This window comes from Oncorhynchus mykiss, chromosome 25 (genome assembly GCF_057628025.1).
Source record: "Oncorhynchus mykiss isolate SJ-2025 chromosome 25, ASM5762802v1, whole genome shotgun sequence".
NCBI classification, from domain to species: Eukaryota; Metazoa; Chordata; class Actinopteri; order Salmoniformes; family Salmonidae; genus Oncorhynchus; species Oncorhynchus mykiss.
In genome coordinates this window covers 61832539-61848662 of record NC_143046.1, presented here as the reverse complement: position 1 = coordinate 61848662, position 16124 = coordinate 61832539, and positions in this window count along the sequence as shown.

The following is a 16124-nucleotide window of genomic DNA, read 5'->3' as shown; positions in this document are numbered from 1 at the left end:
AGCCCATGTGCCTCACCTTAATACTTTGGTCCCTTTCTCACTCATAACTTAACCTACTGTTCTGACTTGGTGGTGCACATGTAGTCTATAGCCTGTTTTAGAGAAATGTCACCATCGAATATTGTAAGAGCTTTCATTGTCTGCTTATATGCCCCCTTTATTTATCCTATGGTTCTTACTTGGTGTACAAGGAGGATACTGTAAGAACGGCCCATGTTCTGAATTCTGCCTCTGTACATAAGCAAAAGTGCTAAACAAATACTTATATCGACTACGCACGTCTTAGCTTGCTCATTAATGTCCTTATCGAAATTACGGATTGCCTCTTATCCTCTCATCATTCCATTATGCCATAGTTTGTACATCTCAATTGTCAGTAGAAACCACATTTGTTTAAGCAAGTCAGCCATATCAGCTATGTTTTAAAAAAAGGCAGTAAATGAGGCTGAATTAACTGTTTCACTGCCAGACAAGGCTCCGCTGATAGCCAGGTGTAGCGGTGGTAAGGATTCACTCCATGGTGCTGAAAAGAAAGCTCTGCTGTTGAGACAGCATTATGTAGGCCCTAACAGTTTGTGGGCACCGTTTGTCATCGTTATAGTGCAATTAATCTATTGTTTAGTGTTGTGTTGTGTAGTGGCTTTGCTGGCAGGCATAAAAAATATATAAAAAATGTTGAGTTTGCCCCACCAAGATTTACCTGCGAAAATTGTCATACTTGTGTAAAAGTAAAGATACATTTATAGAAAACGACTCAAGTAAAAGTGAAAGTCACCCAGTAAAATACTACTGAGTAAAAGTCAAAATATTTGGTTTTAAATATACTTAAGTATCAAAAGTAAATGCAATTGCTCAAATATAATGAAGTATCAAAAGTTAAAGTATAAATCATTTAAAATTCCTTATATTAAGAAAACCAGACAGCACAATTCTCCAGTTGTTTTATTGACGGATAGCCAGGGGAACACTCCAACACTCTGACATAATTTAAAAACAATGTCCGCCAGGTCAGAGGTAGTAGGAATGACCAGGGATGTTCTCTTAAGTGTGTGAATTAGACCATTTTCCTGTGAAAATGCAACAAGTACTTTTGGGTGTCAGTGAAAATGTATGGAGTAAAAAGTACATTCTTTTCTTTAGGAATGTAGTGAAGTAAAATTTAAAAAATAAATATTGAACTAAAGTACTGAAGAGCTCAGGGACTTTCAGGGTGGCACTGTCATAGGATGCCACCTTTCCAACAAGTCAGTTCGTAAAAATTCTGCCCTGCTAGAGCTTCCCCGGGCAACTGTAAGTGCTTTTACTGTTGAGTGGAAACATCTATGAGCAACACCGGCTCAGCCATGAAGTGGTAGGCCACCTAAGCTCACAGAACGGGACCGCCGAGTGCTGAAGCGCGTAGTGCATAAAAATCTGTCCTCTGTTGCAACACTCACTACCGAGTTCCAAACTGTCTCTGGAAGCAGTGTCAGCACAAGAACTGTTCATTGGGAGCTTCCTGAAATGGGTTTCCATGGCTGAGCAGCTGCACACAAGCCTAAGCTCACCATGTGCAATGCCAAGTGTCGGCTGGAGTGGTGTAAAGATTTCCACCATTGGACTCTAGAGCAGTGGAAACGCGTTCTCTGGAGTGATGAATCACGCTTCACCATCTGGCAGTCCGAAGGACGAATCTGGAGACTGTTATCAAGCTAAAAGAGCTCTACAGTACTAGTAGGCCTATGATATGAATTATATGGAGGGTGTTCTGTTTCTGTGTGCTAATGTGCGTGGGTTTTGATTAAACTTTTGTTTTCCAAACCTTTCCCTTGAGATGTAAAGAAAGAAAAGATAGGAAGGACGTTGTGTTGGGGAGAGAGTTGAGTTATTAGCTAGATTGGTGGGTGTCAGCTTGAAGACGGCTCGGGTTGGCTGGGCGGTCTGGCTGATATTAGATATAGAGGATGTCTTAATAAAGCCAATCAAAAGTTAAATATTTGTACTTTATTTGTAAGAGTTGTTCATGTGTTAGGCTATTGGTTAAAGGTGCAACACAATATTGATGAGTGAATTATCATTAATCTAGTTCAGTCTTATCAATCACTTAAACAAATGCAATAATGATCCCTCACCTAGCTTGATGACTGTGGGCATTTTTGCTGACTTTTTATTGTTCTCAATAAAGACAGCTAGACGGGCCATGGGTCATATTAGATTGTGTAGAAATGCAGGAAATGAGCTTTAGATGCCCCCAAAACATTGCAGGACCCCCAGTCCCCCCGCCAAATTATGTCGCCCCCCCCCCCCTTAAAACAAAAGTTGCACCCCTGGATGTTGCACTTGCATCAGGAAAGATAATTTAAATACAAGTTAGATACATATTAGACATGTCACCTTACAGAAAATGATCTAATGAATGGTAAGTAAACTCCAAAGTATCACCTGGTGTTTATTTTAGGTACTGCTGCTTAATAAGCTCCTGCTAGTTTCAAGTTTCCGAGTTTTATTTCCACATGCACATGATACAACAGGTGTAAAACAGTACAGTGACATTTTTACTTGAGAGTTGTTTCCCAACAATGCAGTGATAATAATAATAATAATAAAAAATTGAATAAAAAACACAAGAAGTACAATATAAGTTAAAGAAACATGAGAATGCAAACATATCAGTGCCAGTACTTTATTCAATGTGCAGGGGTATTGGAGTGGTTGAGGTAAGTTTATATGTAAAAAAGTGACTTGTAGTAGGATATACATAGTATATGTAGGATATACATGTACACCGGGTTGAAAGTGACTGGTCGCAGGAATATAGAAATACTTATGGTAATATACTAATAGTAATAAATACATGCAAGTAGGAGTAATAGTGACCAGTAGAAGGATAAATACATTGATACTAATGTTAATGGAAATCAATAATCAATGAACAGCAGCGTAATAGTAGTAATGAATCTAATCAATACTAATTTTAGCAGCAGCAAAGGTGTGAGGGAGTGTGTGCGTGTAAGTGTATGGATTCAGTAATGAGTGTGTATGAATTACCTTCTCGTAATGTACCTGTCTTAACAATACGTCAAATAATATAAACACGTGTAAATATATATTATATCTTGTTAAATATATGTATCACCATCACAAACATATTATTATCTAGAAACATTTAATCACAAATGTATTGTCACCTTTCCACACCCAAGCAACATCTGAGTGTGACGCTTTTTCGACAGTATACGTTCCTAATCTATTGAAATGAATGTATAGTCATGGCCAAAAGTTTTGAGAATGACACAAATATTAATTTCCGCAAATTTGCTGCTTCAGTGTCTTTAGATATTTTTGTCAGAAGTTACTATGGAATACTGAAGTATAATTACAAAAGTGTCAAAGGTTTTTATTGACAATTACATGAAGTTGATGCAAAGAGTCAATATTTGCAGTGTTGACCCTTCTTTTTCAAGCCCTCTGCAATCTGCCCTGGCATGCTGTCAATTAACTTCTGGGCCACATCCTGACTGATGGCAGCCCATTCTTGCATAATCAATGCTTGGAGTTTGTCAGAATTTGTGGGATTTTGTTTGTCCACCTGCCTCTTGAGGATTGACCACAAGTTCTCAATGGGATTAAGGTCTGGGGAGTTTCCTGGCCATGGACCCAAAATATCGATGTTTTGTTTCCCAAGCCACTTAGTTATCACTTTTACCTTATGGCAAGGTGCTTCATCATGCTGGAAAAGGCATTGTTCGTCACCAAACTGTTCCTGGATGGTTGGGAGAAGTTGCTCTCGGAGGATGTGTTGGTACCATTTTTTTATTCATGGCTGTGTTCTTAGGCAAAATTGTGAGTGAGCCCACTCCCTTGGCTGAGAAGCAACCCCACACATGAATGGTCTCAGGATTATTTACTGTTGGCATGACACAGGACTGATGGTAGTGCTCACCTTGTCTTCTCCGGACAAGTTTTTTTTCCGGATGCCCCAAACAATCGGAAAGGGGATTCATCAGAGAAAATGACTTTACCCCAGCCCTCAGCAGTCCAATCCCTGTACCTTTTGCAGAATATCAGTCTGTCCCTGATGTTTTTCCTGGAGAGAAGTGGCTTCTTTGCTGCCCTTTTTGACACCAAGCCATCCTCCGAAAGTCTTCGCCTCACTGTGAGTGCAGATGCAGTCACACCTGCCTGCTGCCATTCCTGAGCAAGCTCTGTACTGGTGGTGCCCAGATACCGCAGCTGAATCAACTTTAGGAGAAGGTTCTGGCGCTTGCTGGACTTTCTTGGGTGCCCTGAAGCCTTCTTCACAACAATTGAACCGCTCTCCTTGAAGTTCTTGATGATCCGATAAAGTGGTTGATTTAGGTGCAATCTTACTGGCAGCAATATCCTTGCTTGTGAAGCCCTTTTTGTGCAAAGCAATGATGACGGCACGTGTTTCCTTGCAGGTAACCATGATTGACCGAGGAAGAACAATGATTCCAAGCACCACCCTCCTTTTGAAGGTTCCAGTCTGTTATTCAAACTCAATCAGCATGACAGAGTGATCTACAGCCTTGTCCTTGTCAACACTCACACCTGTGTTAATGAGAGAATCACTGACATGATGTCAGCTGGTCCTTTTGTGGCAGGGCTGACATGTGGTGGAAATGCTTTTTGGGGATTCAGTTCATTTGCATGGCAAGGAGGGACTTTGCAATTAATTGCAATTCATCTGATCACTCTTCATAACATTCTGGAGTATATGCAAATTGCCATCATACAAACTGAGGCAGCAGACTTTGTGAAAATTTATATTTGTGTCATTTTCAAAACTTCTGGCCACGACTGTACTCTCAAGCAAAGGATTATATCTGTAAGAAAGAAACTTAGAGCATCAGTCTTTCTATTCTAGGATTACACGAGCAGCTAGAAGGTGTTGGTGGTGGAAGAGTCATGGTACCAGATACCCAAGGTCCAATGCAGCAGTTTTTTTTATCTTAACATCAAATCGTTTCTGGGTTAAGTACCTTACTGTGATTGTTATCAATTAAAATGGTCAAAAATAAAACAAAAATAGGTTCTTGGCTAAGAGCAATTTCTCTGACAAGATTTCTGCTAGTCTGAGTTGGGAGGGGAAAACTGAAAAGTAGCTGTTATTGGCAGAGAGGTTTGGAACTCTCTTTCTTATTGGTCTATTAACTAATTTACCAGGCAGGCCAAAACTGCATCCCACCCAAACAGGGGGAAATCCCATTTTTTGACTGCACTGGGCCTTTAATGGTTTGACTGTTTCTCTTGTAGGACCTCCAGTGAGCAATAGGGCAACAAAGTCTCTTTAAAAAAACTCATCTAAATATGAACATCTTCTTAAAGCTAAAATCCTTAATTGAAACAATAACATAGCAATTCCTTGCCTCTGTTTTGGTAAAAAGCTGAGGGACGGCCTGGAGAAATGTAACCACTCTCAAATTCATATACAGAGTTATGGATGCAAGGACTAACCATTCATGATATCAAAATGATAAGTTAAATTCTTCAAGTATCAACAGATATGTATTTGGACAATGAAGCTACATTTTTGTCTTTGTCTCTATCCTCCAGTATCGGAGATAGAAAGTTTCATATAAGATGACAGTGAGTACATAATGTCACCTTTTATTCAAAGGTATTTTCACACATGTCTGTTTCACCATTTAGAAATGAAAGCACTTCATGTATCTCCTCCCCCCATTTGAAGAAGCCATAAGTAATTCAGACAAATTCACTTACAGTGTTTTAAAGTAGTCAAAAGTTTAGTAGTTTGTCCCAAAGTTCTTGCACACAATGACAACGTTTAAGTTGTGACTCTACAATCATGTAGGGTGAATTTGCAGTTGGTTTTGGTTGTGTTTTGCATCATATTTTTCCCAATAGTAACTGAATGGTGAATAATGTCTTGGTCCATTTTTCAATCACTTTTATTGTAATTAAGAACAGAAGATGTTTCTGAAAGCGTTTACATGAATGTGGATGCATCGTGAATAATAATGAGCGAGAAGGGTACAGAGGCACAAACATCATGGCCCTCTCCTGTTAAGGGCGAGTCAGGAAATAGACATTTTAACACAATGTCCTTTTCGCATATAATGCAATGTTTCTCATTTACATTGTTATATCCGTTTTTAACCATCACTCGATACGAAAATGCTGAGCATTCAATTCAAACAATGTGAAAAGAAAATATACCACCGTTCACCTCTCCATAGAGAGTAAACATCATGACCCTCTCCAGGCAACTCGCGCAAATGAAACTCTGCGGCAGAGTTTTTGCCCTCCCTAGAGAGAGAAGCTAAGAAACAAAATACGAGTAATTGTAAATTGATATTCTTTACGTTAATGTATATCAAAAGAGGTGATCAGAGAATTTAATTCAATGGTAGATTGTGTATACTTATTAAACAAAACAAATCAAACAATTGTCAGGTTGGCTGGGCACGCTCGCATTTCAATAGGAGAATGTGCCAGGGCTGCGTTCATTACATACAAACGTAATAGAACGTTCAATTGAACGGAAACGGTGCTGTACTGAATGACCATTTGAAAAACGGGGACGGTTGGGTTGTGGGTTTAAAATGCACCGTTGTCCTTTAAATACTTCAGTCATTGCTTCAAGCCACACCCTGACACAGACACCAAATGAAGCAAATGTACCTGTCTGTTCAAGAACATTTAGTGAAAACCTGTTGTCCAGTACAAACCATTCCGAAACGTAGCAAACGTTCAAGCGATTTGAACACACCCCAAGCCTAAATTATGGAAAGACCTCAATTGCATTCTCCTCGCATCCTCTCTCTTCTCTCCTCTCCTCTCTTCATCTTCTGACCTTCTCCTCCAATAGGTTTTGACAAGGAGAGAGGACATGAGGAGTGTGCAATTGAGTTCTTCCCTATGTGAAATGTACATTTGGTCAAAGAGTCGATGAAGGAGCACCATAGTGCAACTCCAAGCAACACCCAAGCAGTATCTGAGTAGGCCATGTTTATTTTTCTACAGGAGATGTCTCCATTGTATTTTAGGCCTACTCTGAGTTGGCATATTTCAGAATGATTACACCTGTGATGCATGCAATAGTGGGAGGCCTCTGACCTACTGTAGCCTATGTCATGACTCACTAGGTCTTACGGAAACATCTGATCTGACCATCCAAGTGACCCCACAGAACACAGCAATACAGGAGAGAGAGGATGGCCTGGTTCAATTGGAGACTGTTGTTCCCCCGCTTGGCATAATACAAGTCTGGCACAGACGAAGGTCAAAGTGTTACAACCCACTGGACACACACTGGTTGAATCAATGTTGTTACCACGTCATTTGAATGAAATGATGTTGAACCAACATGGAATAGACGTTGAATTGATGTCTGTGCCCAGTGGGAACACTGCTTTATTTCTCCTCCCTGCCAAGACGTGGTTTAATAGAAGACAGGCCTCCTGTAGTTAAAGTGAGCTAAAGGTTATGCTGCATTAGGTGGGGTACAGCATGAGATTTTAATGGAGTTTTTTTTTTTAAATGATAAGCATTGTTGCTAATTAACATTCAGGAAGAAATGGGCGTAGAATGCATTGGAATTCAAACTAAGAATGAATATCAAAACTGGCATTTCAATTCAGTGCAATCACACAATCCCTTATACAGACAGCTACGCTAAGGTTGTATTTTCAAATATGGGAGACTCCTCACAATGCAATAGCTAAATGAGGTAGAATCGGAGTTTAATGCCTATTTGTCATTATGGATGAACTGATTTGCTCAAAGCTGAGATCACAGCAAAGGTTGGGAAAAGATTCCCGAAATGGCCAGGAGGTGGCGCATAAGGTGCTCATTCATGCTCCTCATTCAACCTTTTCTGCAAACCTTTCTGTTTGTGTCTCCTTGGAGTTAGAACACAAATATAAAATGTCTTAATTCATTTGTTCTAACAAAATATGTGACCTCTGAGAGGAGGAAATGTAGAAACATTTGAATGACAAATGCCCTGAAAAGGCCATGACAGGTTTTACCTATGCACTGTGGGGGAATAGGAATCCAATTTCCCAGTTGTGCAGACATTGAAAATGCAAGACCTTCACTCTGAAATGAAAGATAAATGAGACAAAGAGCCTATTCAGTAGGCCAAACAGACACTGTTGATATTATTAATCCATTTGCGGATGGAAAAAGGATGAAGTAATTAATGTACTCTACGCAGTAGGCACATTCTCAAGGCTTTGTCAAGGGCATAGATTAGGCATTGGCCTCACATGACTGACGGACCAGAATCCTGAAGTGCAAATGTCACTGAAAGGACCTTAACAAAGTTACGAATGAACTGCAAAACTGCAGAGCATAGCAAAGACATCTCATGTAGCCTGTAGTTTCCTCAGCCCTGGACCACTGTTGCCAGGCAGCGTAACACATGCTCTGCAGAGCATACAGTAGGACCATTGAGTAATGCAACATAAGCTACTCCTATTTTACTATGTGCTTTTATTGTAGATCTTTTGTCACATACAAACACGTCATATCTTTCAACCTCACCTATTTTCACGACAATTGCAGAAGATGTCTGCTGCAGATGCTATATCAAGGCAAGCAGGAAATGTAATGTTCACACTGTAGAAGGTCAGCGCGAGGTTGGTCATCTTTATTTCTCTAGCACAGTCACTTCGATGTACCTGAAGCGCTATATTGTGGGACAGCTTGTACTTGTGACCATCTTTCCTTCCCAAGGTTTCCTTCGAGTCTCAATACATCCATTGAATGTCAGGAGATGGAACGGAGGGGATGGAGTGTGGAGGTCAAAGAGGAGGAGTGTAATCAGCCATGGGCTATGAGTTTGGTATGACACTCATTATCTGAAGTGGACCATTCTAAGAAAAGGGGAGGTTGCCTGTCACAACAGATGTTGATTACACAAACCCTGTTGTTTGGAGTGATGAATGTAACACACACACACACACACACACACACACACACACACTTATTGGAGATGGGCATCATCCACCCCTCTAATTACTGCAACCATCATTACCATGTTGTTTTGGAAAACCTCCACTCATCAAGAGCAGGTTACTGGTTATCACAAGACTAAAGAATGGCATCTACAATATCTTAACAAAAGGGACTGGGATTATTTGTAATGTTTTTCTTTATACATCTGTAGTAATACAATTACAATTCATCAGAAAATCTTATCCTTTTAAAAAGGTCTATTTTTTACAATCGTTAAGGCTCACAAAACAGAAATGAATAAATGAAGGTGCAGTTAACATGCTAAACAGAGGGTGGCACTATAACCCAACAAATGTTTTTATATTGTCAAGACAGAATCCAATCCAAGGTCTGAAAAGCACTGGTCCGTCTGCTCTAAATTATTCTTACAAAGTATTTGGAAATGCTTTTCTCCTTGTATGGTTATGGTTTTCCTTTTTGTACACGTAAGTGCCATTTAAAAGCTAATGTATCCCATTAAAACATATTGAAGTGTTGAGGATAATGACACAATTAATCGTTAACAATGTCACTTTGAATATAAATATCGGCCTACTATGGGATTGCTGAACATTCTATCCCTCATAAACTTCAAAGGGGACAGATCCATAGGTCTAGATAGAAGGCTAAGGCTTGTTACCGGAAAAATACTTTAGCTGTGAGAGACCACCCACAACTTCTTCAGATAGAGCTATGAAACGTGATACTGTGTGAAGATGAAAATGAGATCACATGCATAGAAGATCATTTGTGCCTGAATAGAAAACGGGTTGAGTTTCAGAAATTGATTTACAGTAGGAGCCTATGGGCCTCCTACAGCCTACGATGCAATTATTAACCTTAAATAATTAAATTACAAATGAATTACTTTAAAAAAAAGTTTAACATATTATTTCATTTCAGGTCATGAATGCAGTGGGATGGTGATGGTGCATGGAGGGTTGGCCGAAAATACAGAGAACAAGCTCCCTTTGCAACAGCTAAGACTAAAATGTTATCCTCCATCTAATTCCAATGCTCTACCACCAGGGGGCGTCGTGGTGCCCTTGAGTAACCTGCAGTATTTATTTATTAGGCCTATTTATCTATCCAATTATCTATTTGATGAATGCAAAACACTGCTTTAGACCTACCGTCACTTCATCAACATTTTAGAAACAGATACATGTTTGAAAGGCTTTCTTATCTTTACAAGTGAGAATTCATATTTCTATAAGATTTCCAGTGATATGTTTGAGCATAGTTCAGTAGCCTATTTCAGTGGATGAATAGTAATCTATTTCTCTAGTGTTTGTATTGCATAGGTACTTTTGAGCACATTTTCCAAAAGGTTAATGAGAGACACTCTGTAGTAATTAAAACAAGAGCATTTTAAGTCAGAGTTTAACATAAACGGCTCATGGAAACATACCAAACACTTAAATTAAAACTCTATATGGACACCGTCTTGTATCTCTGGAGATAATCTGGTGTGAAATGCAGGGGCGCAACTTTGGTTTTAGAAGTGTGTGGGGGGGGGGGGGGGGGGGGGGGGCATGTCCCTGCCCCTGCCCCAGTGAAAGTTGCACCCCTGGTGAAATCTATAATAGTAATAAGATAATGAAACCATTAATGTGGATTATGCATGGCAGGGGTCTGTATCATGTATACCATGCTATGCTGAAAAATAGTTCTGCAGTATTTTTCATTTCGTAATCTGATTCCAATTTAACTTGTGGTCTACTTTACAGCAACAAGCGAGGAGAATTTTGATTGAAATGGCCATGATTTAATTGGATTCATTTAGATGTAAAATTACCTCCTGAATGAGAATCTTTTATCTGTTAAGCTCAACATAGAATGGTTTCTACTGTATACCAGTTAAGGAGCTGAAATCATGTGTCCATTCATTTAGACATCAGTGTGTGGGTAGCATAAGAACATTCTTGAATTTAAAATGAAAGACACATCATTAAACCTATGGCCTTGCATTTAAAAGACTGACATCTATCTGACATACCGGAAAGTGCTTGAGAGAGAACGCTGCGCTTAAACAGGCTCCTCTAAGCATTATTCAAGGGGTAGTTTTTCTTTATCCCTAATGATGTTATCCATCTACCATTGTTATCGTATACACAGTCATACAATAGGATGTGTAAAGGGACATTCAACCAAAATGACATTTGACATTATCCACAAGCAATTTTTTGCATGACTAGTGGTATGCAGTTCCCAATCATGATATCCCTGTTTAGCTGATGGTGCCAGAAGCCAACCCTGTCCCTGATATGTGTGGTAAGGGAAGGGTGACGTACACCTGAGAGGCAGGGCTGTAGTGACCTCTCAGTTAGAGACAGTCCTCTGCCTCACCCTGGCTATGTGAGTGCCCCCACCCTCCCACCTCAGCCCATTCACCAGCCTCCACATGACCCTATACCTGACAAACGTGCAACTCCTCTCTCCATGTGTGATTGGATCATTGGCAGTGAATGCCCATTCCTGCAGTGGCCAACTGCCCTTTGCAACAGAGCCTGTCTTTAACTGTGTATGGTTGGATCAACAGCCATCTGGCACCATGATCAGAGATGATTCTACTGTACCTGTTGATGCTTCCAGATAACAGCTTCCTTCATTGAGTATAGAGTATCATTCAAAGCATAGAGATAATGTGTGGAATTTCAATGTTTCAGTCCCTGTCTTTATATTCATTCACTTTGCTCCGTGTGTGTTTCTCTCTGTGTTGTACAGCTAACAGTAATGAGAGATCCATAGGAGAACCTGACCTTTTGAGTTGCCAGGGAGAGCCAGTGTGTGGATCCTGACTTGTTGAGTTGCCAGGGAAAGCCAGTGTGTGGATTCTGAGTTGGGGGATCATTAGCCGAGTTCTTTACTAGTACCAAAGTTTATTCTCTCCCATGTGTGTTATCTGTGCAGTGACTGGCCCTGGTCCTAGCCACAGGGGTGTGAAATAACAAGCACTAGAGGGATTTCACTTGGTTCACTATCAAACCTGTCTACAAACATTAACCTTCACCAAAGTGAATATACAGAACTATACTTGACTTCGAAAAGTCAGTCCATGTCGTGAATTGTGTTTACTACCTTCTATTTACAACTTTTATTTCTCAAAATGTCACACAATTAGAGGCCACGGTTATATGTTGGTTCCCACGGGAGAAGGTAGATAGATGTGTGTCCGGCGTGTTGTGCTGCTGTTTGCTGCTCTGTGAAATCTGTTTTATCTCCGTTATCAATGGTGTCCGATACTCCATTGCAAAGACAAACAGCCATGTTTCTAAATGTGCTGACAGGAAATCAATGGATGCTTTCCCATGGGCAGCTAATTAACAAGACACTTGTGCCGTGTTGCTACATGGGCCCCATCTCTTTGTCTCCTGATTGTATCAGGAGAAATGCATGAGATGCACTGAACAACAGATAAAATGCCAGAGAGGTTAGGTGTAAACACACAAGAGATACTCATGCTCTGTTCGTAGTGGCTAGTACGCCTCACAGTAACTGCATGCTTTGACATGCCCACATTTGGAAGTAATTGTCATTGTTATAATAATATTTTCTTATGGAAGTATTTTCTGAGGATAACTAATGGTTATTCATGGTTAATAAAAAATGTTTATCCTACTTGCAGCATTGTTATACACAGGAGAAAGAATCTCTCTCTCACTCTTTCCCTCCCCTCCCGGAGGACCTGAGCCCTAGGACCATGCCTCAGGAGTACTTGGCCTGATGACTTGTGGCTGTCCCCAGTCCACCTGGTCGTGCTGCTGCTCCAGTTTAAACTGTTCTGCCTGCAGCTATGGGACACTGACCTGTTCACCGGATGTGCTACCGTGTCTGCTGTTTTCGACTCTCCCCCTCTCTCTGTCTCTCTCTCCCTCTCTTTCTCTCTCTCTCTCTACCACACCTGCTGTCTTGACCTCTGAATGCTCTGCTATGAAAAGCCAACTGACATTTACTCCTGAGGTGCTGACCAGTTGCACCCTCTATAACCACTGTGGTTATTATTTGACCCTGCTGGTCATCTATGAACGTTTGAACATCTTGAAGAACTATCTGGCCTTAATGGCCATGTACTCTTATAATCTCCACCCGGCACAGCCAGAAGAGGACTGGCTACCATTCAGAGCCTGGTTCCTCTCTAGGTTTGTTTCTAGGTTCCTGCCTTTTTCCTAGCCAACGTGCTTCTACAACTGCATTACTTGCTGTTTGGGATATTAGGCTGGGTTTCTGTATAAGCACTTTGTGACATCTGCTGATGTAAAAAGGGCTTTATAAATACATTTGATTGATTGAAAATAAATATTTATTTGGCCTACTTCATACATCTCTATAAAATACAGTAAAGGCTCATAGTAAACCGTGCATTGTCATCGAACTGGTAGTAGCTACACAGGGTCAACCTCCTAACTAGGAAACAGATGCTCTGTGCTGAATCTTAACTTGAGTGCTGTGGAAAATCACTTTTCTAAAATGGCCCCTGACTGAATTGGTCTCTTACTATAAATTCAAAACATTCAAAGAAAGAAAAAATTGAAAATGTCCAATCCTGCTCTAACGTGTAAGAGTGACACTTGCGAATTTCCACCGTGGACAAGGTGGCAGTACAAACACTGATAGATGAGAGGGAATAAAGGGCCTTCTCATGACAAACTTTCGGGGAAATGTCAGCCTTTCATGGTGTTGAGAAGACCTATTTCATATCTATTACAGCAGGCATTCTGCCGGCTGATATTTCAGATTTCAGTCCTCCCGCACCGAAAATCCTCTGCCAATCTTCTCCCCTTAAGAATCTTTGAAAGTCCCTGACACATTATTCCCTCTACCTCCCGCTCTCCCTTCTGATGTGACAGAACAAACCACGACCTATTAGGATTAAGGCTTTGAAAAGATCTTTGAAGCCGCTCAAGGTTTCTTTAAACCAGGAAGTGACAATATGAGCTGTGTGGCAGCAGGCACTGAATGGAGTGATTGCCAGTCCTCCTCAGTGAGTTCGGCTGTTATTCCCCAACCCCACACACCCTGTACAATCCTACCAAACCCCCAGCACTGCTGTTGTGTACAGTATTGTTTGCAAAAATGTATATTTATTCCCTGCTCTACTTAACAGGTTGTTCTGGATGCTGGTCAGAGATGACTTAGCTTGGTACCCTGGCAGTATTTCAACTGTTGCCCAGAATAAAGTCAAGCAATGATTGACAATAGCTTATTTTCTATAATTATTTTATCATGTTAGAACATAGCAGTGTCAAAAGCTTCAGAGGCTACAAGCCGATGAAATCGGAAGAACAATAATAAACACAGCAATATGGGATGGCGAGGAAAGATGCTTTTGAATTGATGTGGATGAGAGTTTCCGGGAATGTCTCCTTAAAACACAACAGCACATTGTGTTATACACTATTAGGTTCTAGATAGCACCTTTCTAAGGGTGTAGCCTATATGACTGGAAATGAAAGGAGTTCAAGGGGAATCACTTTCACACCAAAGCTTCTTAAAGGCATTGGTAGATATTCCAACAGGTTGGTGTCATCAAGCGCTTCATGTAGACAGTAGAGCTGATATTATTTGAAATTATGGAATGCATTGGCTATGGGAAGGAGAACAAATAAAGTTAACCTGACTGCCTGCATACCTTGCTTTTGCCACAGCTACACCAATGACAAATGTACACAGTACCCATATCATTGCTATGCATCTCCCACAATCAAAATATAGTTTTTGCATTTTTTATCTAATCACCCCCATGAATATCTGTTATCATTTTCTCCCTAAGGTGACAGGGCTGATGTCAAATATTTTAACTGGAGATTTATCTTTGGACATTTCTGAGGATCCCATTTAGATAATCCCGGTCTGTTACTTGCTATGCTTGGGTTAAATATGCCAGTTTGTGTGTCAGTGGAAGACAGTGTAGATAATGGCTGCATGCAGAAATGGAGCCATGGGGCAGGCAATGTAGAGTCAGTATGCATCCCTCACTGCGGGATACTCCCCGGCACAGAAAGACTAGGTCTTGGGGACCTGCCACCATAAAGCACATATTGATCTGCCATTGCATCTTATCTCCCACAACTTTAGATTAAAATGCTCAACACTGGCTCTCTCTCTCTCCTCGGCTGAAGGCCTTTCTATCCCTGAGTGGAGTATTTCTAATCTCCCATGAAGTAGCTAGGCCTATCTATTTCAAGTTTTCCCACCGTCTTGCACAGAAAGTGCTCTGAAAATTAACCATCTTACGACGCTTCCCATCTAAAGAATAACTTGAAAGATCATTTTGGTTTGATCTCTCTCTGTGTTATTTATTAGGCCAGTGTTTTTTTCTTGGCTTGTTGTCTTTTTTCTCTCCTCCAGGCACTGTTGTCATAATCCAGACAATTGGCCGGTGTTACTCTTCTGGGAAATGGCTGGGAATCGGATCCTCCAGGGTATCATTTAATGTCCTGTTCAAACGAGCAGGGAAGGAAGGGCTGAAGCCCTGACAAAAGCCCTGGTATAAAGAGCAGAAAGTCTGGCCTGACAGACGGACGAGCTAGCTGTCCTCCAGGGCTTTGACTTTGGCCAAACAAACGTTTGTTTTTCAAAGTGTTTTATAGTGTGATAGATTAAGGCGGATGCAGTCCAGGGGCCCCCCTGCAACCCCTCAAACAGTGCATTGATGAGCCGGGAGCACCTGTTAGGGGAGCACAGAGGAGCAGCCCAGGATGATATGGAGCAGGGCTTTGTGGGTAGCAAAGTCAAAACAAAGCTGTCAGTGAGGGCTCATTCATCTTTGATGTTCATTGATGAGAAAACTGGTGGGCCTCGACAGAGCATTGTTTCTTCAAAGTGTCGCCCATTGACAGCCAGAAAACCGCGTTCGTTTTCGGCCCCCGACGGGTGGAGCTAATTTTAAAAGGCTTAATGGTGCATTTAACCATCCCAAAAGACAATGATAAAGAGCAGCCCTTTGGCATTGGCTCAGGACTGTCTTCCCCCTTCCTAAATGGCCTATAAACACTAATAAAATGGTAATAGTGTGTGAATGGTTAGCTCCGATGGGCATGGATGTATCATTAACTCATGGACTCTTACATATCCTGCTGTACGAATCAAGATCCAGAGACAAGGGCAATGACGGCCATTTAAGACAAGTCTTCTTCCTGATTATCTGTCCCACTCTG